The following is a 13,060-nucleotide window of genomic DNA, read 5'->3' as shown; positions in this document are numbered from 1 at the left end:
GCCAGCGCCGCAGGTGGAGGATTAACTTACTGCACCACGGTGCTGGCCCCATCCACTTTATTTTTTTAAAAATTGATTCATTTTTGTTCATTTGCTTTCCTTATACATTTTAGAATAATCTCATTTATTTGAATATCTATAGAAACCTTACTGAAATATTGATAATAATTGCCTCAGATTTGTATAACAATTTATGGAGAATTGACATTTTTTCTATGCTGAATCTTCTAATCCTTGAACATGTTATATATGTTTATTTAGATTTCCTTATATATTTCTCATTAACATTGTGTAGTTTTCAGCATAGAAGTTGTAGACTCTGAGGTCCTCATTGTGGCTCAGTAGGTTGGGCCAACACATGCGGTGCCAGTATCCCACATCAGAGTGCCAGTTTGAAGCTCAGCTTCTCTGCTCTCCATCAACCTTCCTGATATTGTGTCTGGGAAAGCAGCAGATGATGGCTCATGTGTCTGGGTTCCTGCTATCATGTCAGGGACTCTGACATAGTTCCGGGCTCCTGGCTTTGACCCAGACCAGGTTGTTTCAGCTCTTTGGAGAGTGACCCAGCAGAAGGAGGTTCTCTGTCCTGTCTTTGTCTCTCATTATTTCAGTTTATCTCTCTCTCTTTCTCTGTCACTTTGCCATTCAAACATACAACCATTCTTTTAAAAAGTCATTGGCTTGTTTTGTTAGATTTACATTAACTTTTTTGTTTTACAATGACATTTGGCATTGGATTTTTAATTTTGATGTCTGTGTTCAATGTTTAGAAATACTAGTAATGAATTGTGGATAGTTTCAAGATGGCGTAGGGAGGAGTCTCACCGCTCTAGTGTAGGAAATGATAGTTTTAAAAAAGTGAGATAAATACCTAGGAGTGCAATTACTGAGGTATGTGGTAGTTGCATTATAAGCTCTTTTTTAAACTTTTATTTAATGAATATAAATTTCCAAAGTACGGCTTATGGATTACAATGTTTTCCCCCCCATAACGTCCCTCCCACCCACAACCCTCCCCTTTCCCACTCCCTCTCCCCTTCCATTCACATCAAGATTCATTTTCGATTCTCTTTATATACAGAAGATCAGTTTAGCATACATTAAGTAAAGATTTCAACAGTTTGCTCGCACACAGAAACATAAAGTGAAAAATAATAGATGATTTTTAAAATGATGATGAAATTAGATCAAACCTATTGTCATGTTTAATCCCAGTGAGAGTCAAGTTGGGAATTGATAATTTCTTCTTTTTTTTTTTTACAGAAGATCAGTTTAGTATGCATTAAGTAAAGCTTTCAACAGTTTGCACCTCCATAGAAACACAAAGTGAAAGATACTGTTTGAGTACTCGTTATAGCATTAAGTCTCAATGTACAGCACATTAAGGACAGAGATCCTACATGAGGAGTAAGTGCACAGTGACTCCTGTTGTTGACTTTACAAATTGACACTCCTATTTATGGCATCAGTAATCTCCCTATGCACCAGTCATGAGTTTCCAAGGCTATGGAAGCCCCTTGAGATCTCCCCGACTCTTATCTTGTTTAGACAAGGTCATAGTTAAAGTGGAGGTTCTCTCCTCCCTTCAGAGAAAGGTGCCTCTTTCTTTGAAGACCTGTTCTTTCCACTGGGATCTCACTCACAGAGATCTTTCATTTAGGGTTTTTTTTTTTTTTTTTTTTTTTTTTTTTTTTTTTTTTTTTTTTTCCAGAGTGTCTTGGCTTTCCATGCCTGAAATACTCTCATGGGCTTTTCAGCCAGATTCAAATGCCTTTAGGGCTGATTATGAGGCCAGAGTGCTGTTTAGGACATCCACCATTCTATGAGTCTGCTGAGTATCTCACTTCCCATGTTGGATCACTCTCCCCTTTATTTATTCTATCGGTTAGTATTAGCAGGTACGAGACTTGTTTATGTGCTCCCTTTGACTCTTAGTCCTTTCATTATGATCAATTGTGAACTGAAATTGATCACTTGGAATAGTGAGATGGCATTGGTACATGCCACCTTGATGGGATTAAATTGGAATCCCCTGGTATGTTTCTAACTCTACCATTTGGGGCAAGTCAGCTTGAGCATGTCCCAAATTGTACATCTCTTCCCTCTCTTATTCCCACTCTTATGTTTAACGGGGATCACATTTTAGTTAAATTTCAACACTTAAGAATAACTGTGTATTAATTACAGAATTAAACCAGTCATGTTAAGTAGAACAGACAAAAAAAATTACTAAGAGGGATAATGTATTAAGTTGTTAATTAACAGTCAGGGCTATGCTGATCAAGTCACCGTTTCTCATAGTGTCCATTTCACTTCAACAGGTTTCCTTTTTGGTGTTCAGTCAGTTGTCACCGATCAGGGAGAACATATGGTATTTGTCCCTTTGGGACTGGCTTATTTCACTCAGCATGATGTGTTCCAGATTCCTCCATTTTGTTGCAAATGACTGGATTTTGTTGTTTCTTACTGCGGTATAGTATTCTAAAGAGTACATATCCCATAATTTCTTTATCCAGTCTACCATCGATGGGCATTTAGGTTGGTTCCAGGTCTTGGCTATTGTGAATTGTGCTGCAATAAACATTAGGGTGCAGACCTCTTTTTTATTTGCCAATTTAAATTCCTTTGGGTAAATTCCACGGAGTGGGATGGCTGGGTCGAACGGTAGGGCTATATACAGGTTTCTGAGGAATCTCCAGACTGACTTCCATAGTGGCTTGACCAGTTTGCATTCCCACCAACAGTGGGTTAGTGTCCCTTTTTCCCCACATGCTCGCCAGCATCTGTTGTTGGTAGATTTCTGAATGTGAGCCATTCTAACAGGGGTGAGGTGCAACCTCATTGTGGTTTTGATTTGCATTTCCCTGATTGCTAGTGACCTTGAACATTTTTTCATGTGCCTGTTGGCCATTTGGATTTCCTCTTTTGAAAAATGTCTATTGAGGTCCTTGGCCCATCTCTTAAGTGGGTTGTTGGTTTTGATGTTGTGGAGTTTCTTGATCTCTTTGTAGATTCTGGTATTTAACCCTTTATCTGTTGCATAGTTTGCAAATATTTTTTCCCATTCTGTCGGTTGTCTCTTCACTCTCCTGACTGTTTCTTTTGCAGTACAGAAACTTCTCAATTTGATGCAATCCCAATAGTTGATTTTGGTTTTGACTGCCTGTGCCTCCCGGGTCTTTTCCAGAAATTCTTTGCCTGTGCCAATATCTTGAAGGGTTTCTCCAATGTTCTCTAATAACTTGATGGTGTCAGGTCGTAGATTTAGGTCTTTAATCCACGTTGAGTGGATTTTTGTGTAAGGTGAAAGGTAGGGGTCTTGCTTCATGCTTCTGCACGTGGAAATCCAGTTTTCCCAGCACCATTTATTGAATAAACTGCCCTTACTCCAGGAATTGGTTTTAGATCCTTGATCAAATATGAGTTGCCTGTAGATGTTTGGATTGATTTCTGGTGTTTCTATTCTGTTCCATTAGTCTATCCATCTGTTTCTGTACCAGTACCATGCTTTTTTGATTACAACTGCCCTGTAGTATGTCCTGAAATCTGGTATTGTGATGCCTCCAGCTTTGTTTTTGTTGTACAAGATTGCTTTAGCTATTCGAGTCTCTTGTGCCTCCATATAAATTTCAGCATCATTTTTTTCCAGATCTGAGAAGAAGGTCTTCGGTATCTTGATTGGTATTGCATTGAATCTATAAATTGCTTTTGGGAGAATGGACATTTTGATGATATTGATGCTTCCAATCCATGAGCATGGAAGATTTTTCCATTTCTTGGTATCCTCTTGTATTTCTTTCTTTAAGGTTTTGTAATTTTCATCGTAGAGATCTTGAATGTCCTTGGTTAAGTTTATTCCAAGGTATTTGATTGATCTTAGGAGTTCTTTCTCAGTCATGGCGTTGCTTGTGTATACAAAGGCTGTTGATTTTTATGCATTTATTTTATACCCTGCTACTTTGCCAAAATCTTCTGTGAGTTCCAATAGTCTCTTAGTAGAGTTCTTCGGGTCCCCTAAATAAAGAATCATATCATCTGCAAAGAGGGATAGTTTGAGTCCTTCCTTCCCAATGTGTATCCCTTTAATTTCTTTTTCTTGCCTAATAGCTCTGGCTAGAACTTCCAGAACTATATTGAATAGCAGTGGTGAGAGTGGGCATCCCTGTCTGGTACCAGATCTCAGTGGAAATGCTTCCAACTTTTCCACATTCAATAGGATGTTGGCTGTGGGTTTTTCATAGATTGCTTTGATTGTATTGAGGAATGTTCCTTCCAAACCTAGTTTGCTTAGAGTTTTCATCATGAACGGGTGTTGTATTTTATCAAATGCTTTCTCGGCGTCTATTGAGATAATCATATGGTTTTTCTTCTGCAGTCTGTTAATGTGGTGTATCACATTGATTGTCTTGCGCACATTAAACCATCCCTGCATACCAGGGATAAATCCCACTTGGTCTGGGTGGATGATCTTTCTGATGTGTTGTTGCATTCTATTGGCGAGAATTTTATTGAGGATTTTTGCATCTATGTTCATCAGGGATATTGGTCTGTAATTCTCTTTCAATGCTGCATCTTTTTCTGGCTTAGGAATTAAGGTGATGCTGGCTTCATAGAAAGAATTTGGGAGGATTCCCTCTTTTTTGATTGCTCTGAATAGTTTGAGAAGAATTGGAGTCAGTTCTTCTTTAAATGTCTGATAGAATTCAGCAGTGAATCCATCTGGCCCTGGGCTTTTCTTTGTTGGGAGAGCCTTTATTACTGTTTCAATTTATGTCTCAGTTATGGGTCTGTTTAGGTTTTTGATGTCTTCCTGGTTCAATTTAGGTAGGTTGCATGTGTCCAGGAATCTATCCATTTCTGATAGGTTTCCCTGTTTGCTGGCATACAAGTCCTTGTAGTAATTTCTGATGATTCTTTTTATTTCTGTGGTGTCTGTTGTTACATTTCCTTTTTTATCTCTGATTTTATTGATTTGGGTCTTTTCTCTTCTTTTTTTAGTTAGTTGGGTCAATGGGGTGTCAATTTTGTTTATTTTTTCAAAAACCCAGCTCCTCATTTGGCTGATTTTTTGTAATGTTTTTCTTGATTCAATCCTGTTGATTTCCTCTCTGATTTTAATTATTTCTCTTCTCCTACTAGATTTGGGTCTGCTTTGCTGCAGGTTTTCTAGATCCTTGAGGTGAATTGAAAGCTCATCTATTTGGTGCCTTTCCAATTTCTTGATGTAGGCACCTATTATATAAACTTTCCTCTTAACACTGCTTTTGCTGCGTCCCATAAGTTTTGGTATGTTGTGCTGTTATCCTCATTTACTTCCAGAAAATTTTTGATTTCTCTTTTAATTTCTTCTATGACCCATTGTTCATTCAGGAGCATGTTGTTCAATCTCCATGTGTTTGCGTGTGCTCTAGGGATTCCTGAGTTGCTAATTTCCAACTTCATTCCTTTATGGTTTGAGAAGCTGCATGGTATGATTCTAATTCTTTTGAATTTGCTGAGACTTGCTTTATGGCCTAGTATGTGGTCAATCCTAGAGAAGGTTCCATGTACTGCTGAGAAGAATATAAAATCTTTAGCTGTAGGCTTGAAAGTTCTGTATATATCTGTTAGATCCATTTGGGCTATAGTGTCGTTTAAATCTACTGTCTCCTTGTTGATCTTCTTCCTGTTGATCTGTCTATTTCTGAGAGTGGAGTATTGAAGTCCCCCAGTACTATTGTATTGGGGTCTGAGTCTCCCTGTAAGTCCGTTAACAAATCTTTTAGATAACCGATGCCCTGTAGTTAGGTGCATATACATTGATAATTGTATTATCTTCTTGTTGTATTGATCCCTTAATCATTATATAGTGTCCCTCTTTGTCTCTCTTAACAGTTTTTGTGGTAAAGTTTATGTTGTCTGATATTAAGATGGCTACGCCTGCTCTTTTTTCATTTCTGTTGATATGGTATCTCTTTTTCCAGCCTTTCACTTTCAGTCTGTATGGATCTTTGTTGGAAAGATGTGTTTCTTGTAAGCAGCAAATAGATGGGTTTTGTTCCTTAACCCAATCAGCCAATCTGTGTCTTTTAACTGGACAGTTCAAGCCATTAACGTTCAATGTGACTAATGATAAGTGGTAACTTTGCCCTGCCATTTGTCAAAGATAAGTTCTAATATATGCTTTGAATTCCCTGTGATCTTTTGCTGTGAGCTTTCCTTCCTTGGTTTCCTTCCTTTACCTTCTTTCATATTGATGACCGTGTTTCTGTGTTTCTGTGTGTAACACATCTTTAAGCATCTTTTGCAGGGCTGGACGAGTGGCAACAAATTCTTTCAATTTCTGTTTGCTATGAAAAGTCTTTATTTCACCTTCATTCACGAATGAGAGCTTTGCAGGATATAATATTCTGGGATGGCAGTTTTTCTCTCTTAGTACCTGGGCTATATCTCGCCATTCCCTCCTAGCTTGTAGGGTTTCTGATGAGAAGTCAGCTGTGAGTCTGATTGGAGATCCTCTGAGAGTAATCTGACGTTTCTCTCTTGCAAATTTTAGGATCTTTTCTTTATGTTTCACTGTGGAGAGTTTAAGTACAACGTGTCATGGTGAGGATCTCTTTTGGTTGTGTTTATTAGGGGTTCTGTGAGCTTCCTGTACTAGGATTTCTCTGTCCTTCTCCAAACCTGGGAAATTTTCTGCTAATAACTCACTAAAAGGCCTTCTAATCCTTTCTCCCTCTCCATGCCTGCAGGAACTCCTAGAACCCGGATGTTGGGTTTTTTAATAGTATCCTGCAGATTCCCGACAATATGTTTTAGAATCCTAATTTCCTCTTCTTTTCTTTGGTCTGACTGTATCCTTTCCTGTTCTCTGTCTTCTAAGTCCGATAGTCTCTCTTCTGCTTCACCCATTCTGTTTGTAAGGCTCTCTATTTTGTTTTTCATTTGATCTATTGAATTGTTCACTTCATTATGATTTCTCGTCACTATCACAGTTTCCTGTTGTACTAGTTGTTTCGTTTCATTTTGATTCCTCCTTAATATTTCATTTTCAAGAGAGAGATTTTCTATCTTGTGCATTAAGGATTTCTGTAGTTTAAGAATTTGTTTTTGAGAACTTCTTAATGTTCTTATCAATTTTTTGAGATCTGCTTCTTGCATTTCTTCTATCTCATCATCTTCATAATCTTGAATTGGGGTGTCTTTTTCATGTGGGGGCATCATAGTGTCTTCCTTGTTTTTATTACCTCGGTTTTTGCATTTGTTATTTGGCATATTGGAGATATTTGGTTTCTTCACGGTGGTGCTTTTTCTTGTTATACTATGACTCTAGATTAAGTGGACTGTCTGTTTTTGATGGAGCCTTAGAGACTTGAGATGGGTGTGGCCTGAGAGCTCTGTTTGGTGTGCCAAGTGTAACACTCCCAGGTTAGGCGTGGTAGATCTCTCTCTCTCTGTTTCTTTTTCTTTTTCTTTTTTTTTTTTTTTTTGATTCAAAAGGGAAGTAATTCCACACAGCTGAACGAATTTGGAGGTAGTTATCAGGCAAATGATATACCCACAGGAGCCAGAGATCCGAAGCTCTTTCCCAAGGACCACACAGGGAATCTGTTCTGCCCTCAGTGTGGGCTCAAATTCTCCTTCAATCTCCCACTGGGTTGCCAAAGTTACGGAATTGTAGCGTCTCTGGAGAGTACTCACGTGAATTCCGTGAGTTCTCTCCCCCACCGTCTCTTTTTTCACAGTCTCAGTTCAGTAGCACCACAAATTTACTAGGTCCTAATCTCCTGTTAATTTGCCCCACCCAGAGTCAGGTTTTTCTGCTAGGCTCAGGGCCGGTGCAGACCTGAGGTCGCTCTGCTTATGATGTATGTCCAAGATGGCGCCTGCTCTTTGTCTTGCTCGCCCTTGAGAGGTGAGCAGAGAGAGAGAAACCCGTGTCCATACCAGTCACCTTTTTTTCTCTCTCTCTCTCTTCCAGTTAGCCTGGTGAACTCCCCCCCCCCCCCCACCCGGGGTCATTCCCTCTAGTCTCCTCTTTCCGCTTGCCTGCCAGTGTCTTGGGCTATTGAGGTTCGGCTCACCTCGTGTTCCAGCGCTGGTGTGTTGAGTCTGCCACTGGTGTCCCGAACTGTGGGCTCCCATGCTCTCCACGCAGGTCCACTGTGAATCACGCATTCTGGAAGAGTTTCTTCTGCTGTTTCTTCCCCTACTCTTCCTTGAACCTGCAGTATCTTCACTTTTATTAAACTGTCTCTCCCCGGACTATCAGTGTGCTCCCTTCCTATTACGCCATCTTGCCTCTTCCTGCATTATAAGCTTTTAAAAGAAATCATCAGGGGGCCGACGCCATGGCTCACTTGGCTAATCCTCCGCCTGCGGCACCAGCATCCTATATGGGCGCCGGGTTCTAGTCCTGGTAGCTCCTCTTCCAGTCAAGCTCTCTGCTGTGGCTCGGGAGGGCAGTGGAGGATGGCCCAAGTGGGAGACCAGGAGAAGCGCCTGGCTCCCAGCTTCGGATCAGTGCGGTGCGCCGGCTGCAGTGCGCTGGCCGCAGCGGCCATTGTGGGGTGAACCAACAGAAAAGGAAGACCTTTCTCTCTGTCTCTCTCTCACTGTCCACTCTGCCTGTCAAAAAAAAGTGGCAAGTGTGTAGTCTCAGAGAAGAGTTAGGGAGAAAATAGCAGGAGAAACTCCATGCAGGATGGAAGGACACAGCAGACTTACATGGAGAGTGTGTACATGCACAACTCAGGACCTCAGTAGCTGAAAGCCCCCACACCGGCCTTGGAGAGTGAGGTGAGACCAGACTGTAGCAACCAAAACCAAATATCAAAAACATTCTTCTCAGGTATATAAAAAATGATGCTGAAATTCATATAGAAACACAGGAGATCCTGAGTAGCTAAAATAATCTTATACAATAAAATCAAAGCCAGAGGTATCACAATCCCAGATTTCAATAATAAGGCAGTAATAATCAAAACAGCCTGGTACTGGTACAAAATCAGATTGACAGACCAGTGGAACAGAATAGAAACTCCAGAAATCAATCCAAGAATCTACAACCAACTTATATTTGACAAAGGAGCTAAAACCAATCTCTGGAGCAAGGATAGTCTCTTCAACAAATGATGCTGGGAAAACTGGATTTCCACATGCAGAAGTATGAAACAAGACCCCTACATCTTACATCTTAAGACCCCTTACATCTTATACAAAAATCTACTCAAAATGGATGAAAGACCCAAATCTATGACATGATATATCAAGTTATTAGAGAACATTGGGAAACCCTGCAAAATATTGGCATGGGCAAAGACTTCTTGGAAAAGATCAGAGAGACACAAGAAATCAAAGCAAAAATTCACAAATGGGATTTCATCAAATTGAGAAACTTCTGTAGTGCAATGAAACACTCAGCAAAGTGAAGAGGCAAAGGACAGAATGTGAACTATTCAACTGATAAAAGATTAATATCTGGAATATATAAAAAGTTCATGAAACTCAACAACAACAAAACAACCCAGTGAAGAAATGAGCCAAGGACTTAAACAGACATTTTTCAAAAGAGAAAATCCAAATGCCCAACAGACACATGAAAAATGCTCTGCATCACTGGCTGTCAAGAAAATGCATACCAAAACCACAATGAGGTGTTACCTCAACCCCGTTAGAATGGCTCCCGTACAGAAAGCAACAATCAACAAAAACTGGTGAGGATGTGAGGAAAAGGTACCCTAAACCTCTATTGTTGGGAATGTAAACTGATAAGGCCATAATGGAAGACAGTATGGAGATACCTCAGATCTGAATATAGACCTACAATATAACCAAGCCATCTCACTCCTGGGAATTTACCCAAGGGAAATGATATCATCAAATAAAAGTTATCTGCACCCCCATATTTATTGCAGCTAAATTCACAAAAGCCAAGTCATGGAATCAGCCTAAATTCCCATCAACTAAAGACTGGAAAAGAAATTATGGTATATGTACTTTATGGAATACTACACAGCAGTAAACAAAAAAAATGAAATCTGGTCATGTGCAACAAAATGGATGAATCTGGAAGATATCATATTTAGTGAAATAAGCCAGTACCAAAGGGATAAATACCACATGTTCTCCTTGACCTGTGATAACTAATAGAGCACCTAAAAGGCAATCTGTAGAAGTGAAATTGACACTTTGAGAAGCAATGACTTGAACATCCCTTGTTTTGACTATTGAGGAACTTTTTTTTTTTTTTTACAATTTTTGAACTCTTAACGTAGAGTTAAACATATGTGTATAAAGTCAATTGAAAGTAGATCTCAGTAAGAGAGGGAGGAAGAGGAGGTGGCAGGTGGGCATGTTGGGAAGAATTATCATGTTCCTAAATTTGTTATTATGAAGTGTATAAAGTTTATAACTGTAAAACTATATAATTCTGTGTACATTCCTATGGCCTTACTTATAAGGGTACAGTTTAACACCTTGGGACTCCAAATCCCCTTAGCTGGGTGGTAAAAATGCCACCTTAAGGTTAAAGTAATAATATGGATGGGATTAAGGGTCTGGTAATAATAATAGAATTAAAAAGGAGGGAAGGCTCCAACATGGAAAGCAGTCCACACAGCAGTCTCATAGAATGACAATCACTTTAAATAGCACTCTGACCTCAGAGTAAGACCTTAAGGCATTCTGGTCTGGCTGAAAGGACCACAGGAGCATTTCAGGCATGGAAAGCCAAGACACTGTGACAAAAAATGTCTTACAAGCAGGACCTCAGTGGGTAAGACCCCAGTGGAAAGAAGTGTTCATCAAAGAAGGAGAAGTTTTTTCTCTGAAGTGAGGAGAGAACTTCCACTTTGCTTATGGCCTTGTCTAAATACTGAAGGAGTATTCAAAAGGCTTCCATAGCCTTGGCAGCTCATGTCAAGAGCCTCAGGTGATCACTGATGTCATACATAAAAGTGTTAATTGTTAAATTAACAAGAGTCACTTTGCACTAACTTCCCATGTGGGACTTCTGTCCTCAAAGAGTTGTATTATAACTATGTCTAAGTGCTCTCAAAATATGTATCATTCTTGCGTGCTTCTTTAAAGTTAATTTTCTAAAAAAAAAGAAGTGAAATTAACTTCAAGATGCAGTGAAAATAATTTAAAAAATAAACACAAGTAATTTAGTATATTTATCTTTTATTCCTGATCTAAGTGAGCTCATTCATTAGTTCTAGACTTTCAACTTTATGTATATAATCATGATATCTTCAAATAGAGACAATTTTATTTTTCTTTCCAATATTTATGACTTTTCTTTCCTTAATGTCCTGGCTAGAACTCCCATCTCTAGGTTGAATACTTTTTTCATTCCTGAAATTATGGGGAAACATTCAGATTTTCATTTAAGAATCATATTAGCCACAGGGATTTTATAAATGTCCTTTGTCCAAATGAATGCTACCTTATTCTTATATTCCTGATTTTTTATCATGACTAGGTTCTGAATTTTGTCAAGTGATTACTTGAATCAATTAACATGATCATATAATGTTTTCTTCTTTAGGCTTTTAAAGTGGTGACATACTGGATAATTTCTGAATCTCAAACCAGCTGTACTTCCTTGGAATAAACTCCTTTTGGTTAATCTATAATTCCTTTTACATATTGCTAAATATTACTGGATGATTGTTATGGCTGGAACAAAATTTTGCTCTACAAACTCATGCAGATGTTGAAACCCAAAAGTCTTACATTAACAGCTAATAGATTAATGGTTGATAGATTAAAGTTGGAGGTTTTATCAACTGAAAATCATTGGTTTGGATTAGGTTGCTAGGGAGCTGTGGTTGCATTATGATGTCATTCACCACACCAAGGGTAGAATAAAGGCTGCACCTCCCCACCCCATCCCCATTTCTCTGCTTCCTGGCTCATCATGTAGTCACTCCTCCCACTGCTCTAGCCTTAGTAGGTGCTCGAACAAATGGAGACACCTGATTTTGCACCTTGAACCTACAAACTGCAAGCTGAAACAAACCTTCTTTCTTAAGAAGCTCTTCTGAGGTATTTTAGTTTTAGTAGCCAGAAACTGAAGAACATAGTGATATTTTGTTAAGGACTTTTGTGTCTGTATTTGTATTGGTCTATAGTTTATTTATTTGTTTTTATATATTTTTAATTTTGATATTATTTTTGCTGGTTCTGGCATCAGGGTAAACTGGCTTTATTAAATTAATTGCTTTAGTTTTTAGAAGGGATTTTGTAGATTTAGGATTAATTCTTAAACTGTTAGTAGAATTTTCCAGTGCAATCATCGGACCTAGAGATTTTGGAAAAGTTAAGTTATAAATGCATTTCCTTACTAGTTTTAGGGCTAGTCTAATGATCTATTTAATATTGAGTGAATTGTGGTAGTTTATCTTGTGAGGAAGTGCCTCGCAGGGTCAAAGTTGCCAAATTTATGAATGAGTGCAGGGCTGTTTGTATTTCATGTTATCTTTTTGATTTCACAAGGCCTATAGTGAAATCCTCCGTTTCATTTCCGATAGCTGTAATTTGTCTTTTTTTCCTCTGACAGACTTGTTAGACATTTTCCAATTTAATAACTCTGCCAAAAATCATGTCTTTATTTCATTGTTCCTCTTTGTTTTTCTGCCTCCAGTTTCAATGATTTCTACTCTGAGGTTTATTATTTAATTTCTTATGCTTTATTTCATCTTTGATATTTAGGTTCTTGATGTGACCTATAGATTATTTTCGTCTTCATCTCATGTCTAATGTATTTAGTGATACAAATCCCCTTCCCAGTACAGCTTTAGTGGTACCTCGAATATTTTGATAGGTTTTGTTTCCATTTAAAATTTTTTTTTGAGATTTTCTATTTGACTCACGGATCATTTAGGTATGAATTTAGTTTATAATTTTTGGTGATTTTTTTCCTAGTATCTTTCTGTTTTTGGTTTCTAGCTTTACTCTATCTCTTTCAGGGAATAGGGTATATGATTTCAATTCTTTTAGGTTTGTTATGGCTTGTTTTGTGACACAGGATATGGTCTATTTTGGTATATGTTCCATGGGAATTTGAAAAGAATGT

The 13,060-nt window shown here is 38.4% G+C and overlaps 1 protein-coding gene across 23 annotated transcripts in view; it reads left to right on the top strand.

Annotated features, from left to right (window-relative positions):
- Positions 1 to 11,841: 11,841 nt before the first annotated feature.
- The window catches only part of LOC100347668 (glutaredoxin-1-like), an 87,806-nt gene continuing 86,587 nt past the window's right edge, over positions 11,842 to 13,060 (top strand). For 19 of the 23 annotated variants that reach the window (XM_070078275.1, XM_070078273.1, XM_017346173.3 and 16 more), the window contains exon 1: positions 11,845 to 12,030. The gene's annotated coding sequence lies outside the window, so the exon portion shown is untranslated. Of the gene's footprint in view, positions 12,031 to 13,060 lie in introns of all 23 variants that reach the window. The other 4 variants (XM_070078266.1, XM_070078264.1, XM_070078265.1 and 1 more) reach the window with 2 other exon arrangements.

This window comes from Oryctolagus cuniculus, chromosome 7 (genome assembly GCF_964237555.1).
Source record: "Oryctolagus cuniculus chromosome 7, mOryCun1.1, whole genome shotgun sequence".
In the NCBI taxonomy this organism is placed as follows: domain Eukaryota; kingdom Metazoa; phylum Chordata; class Mammalia; order Lagomorpha; family Leporidae; genus Oryctolagus; species Oryctolagus cuniculus.
This window is presented reverse-complemented; position numbering and strand designations above follow the sequence as displayed.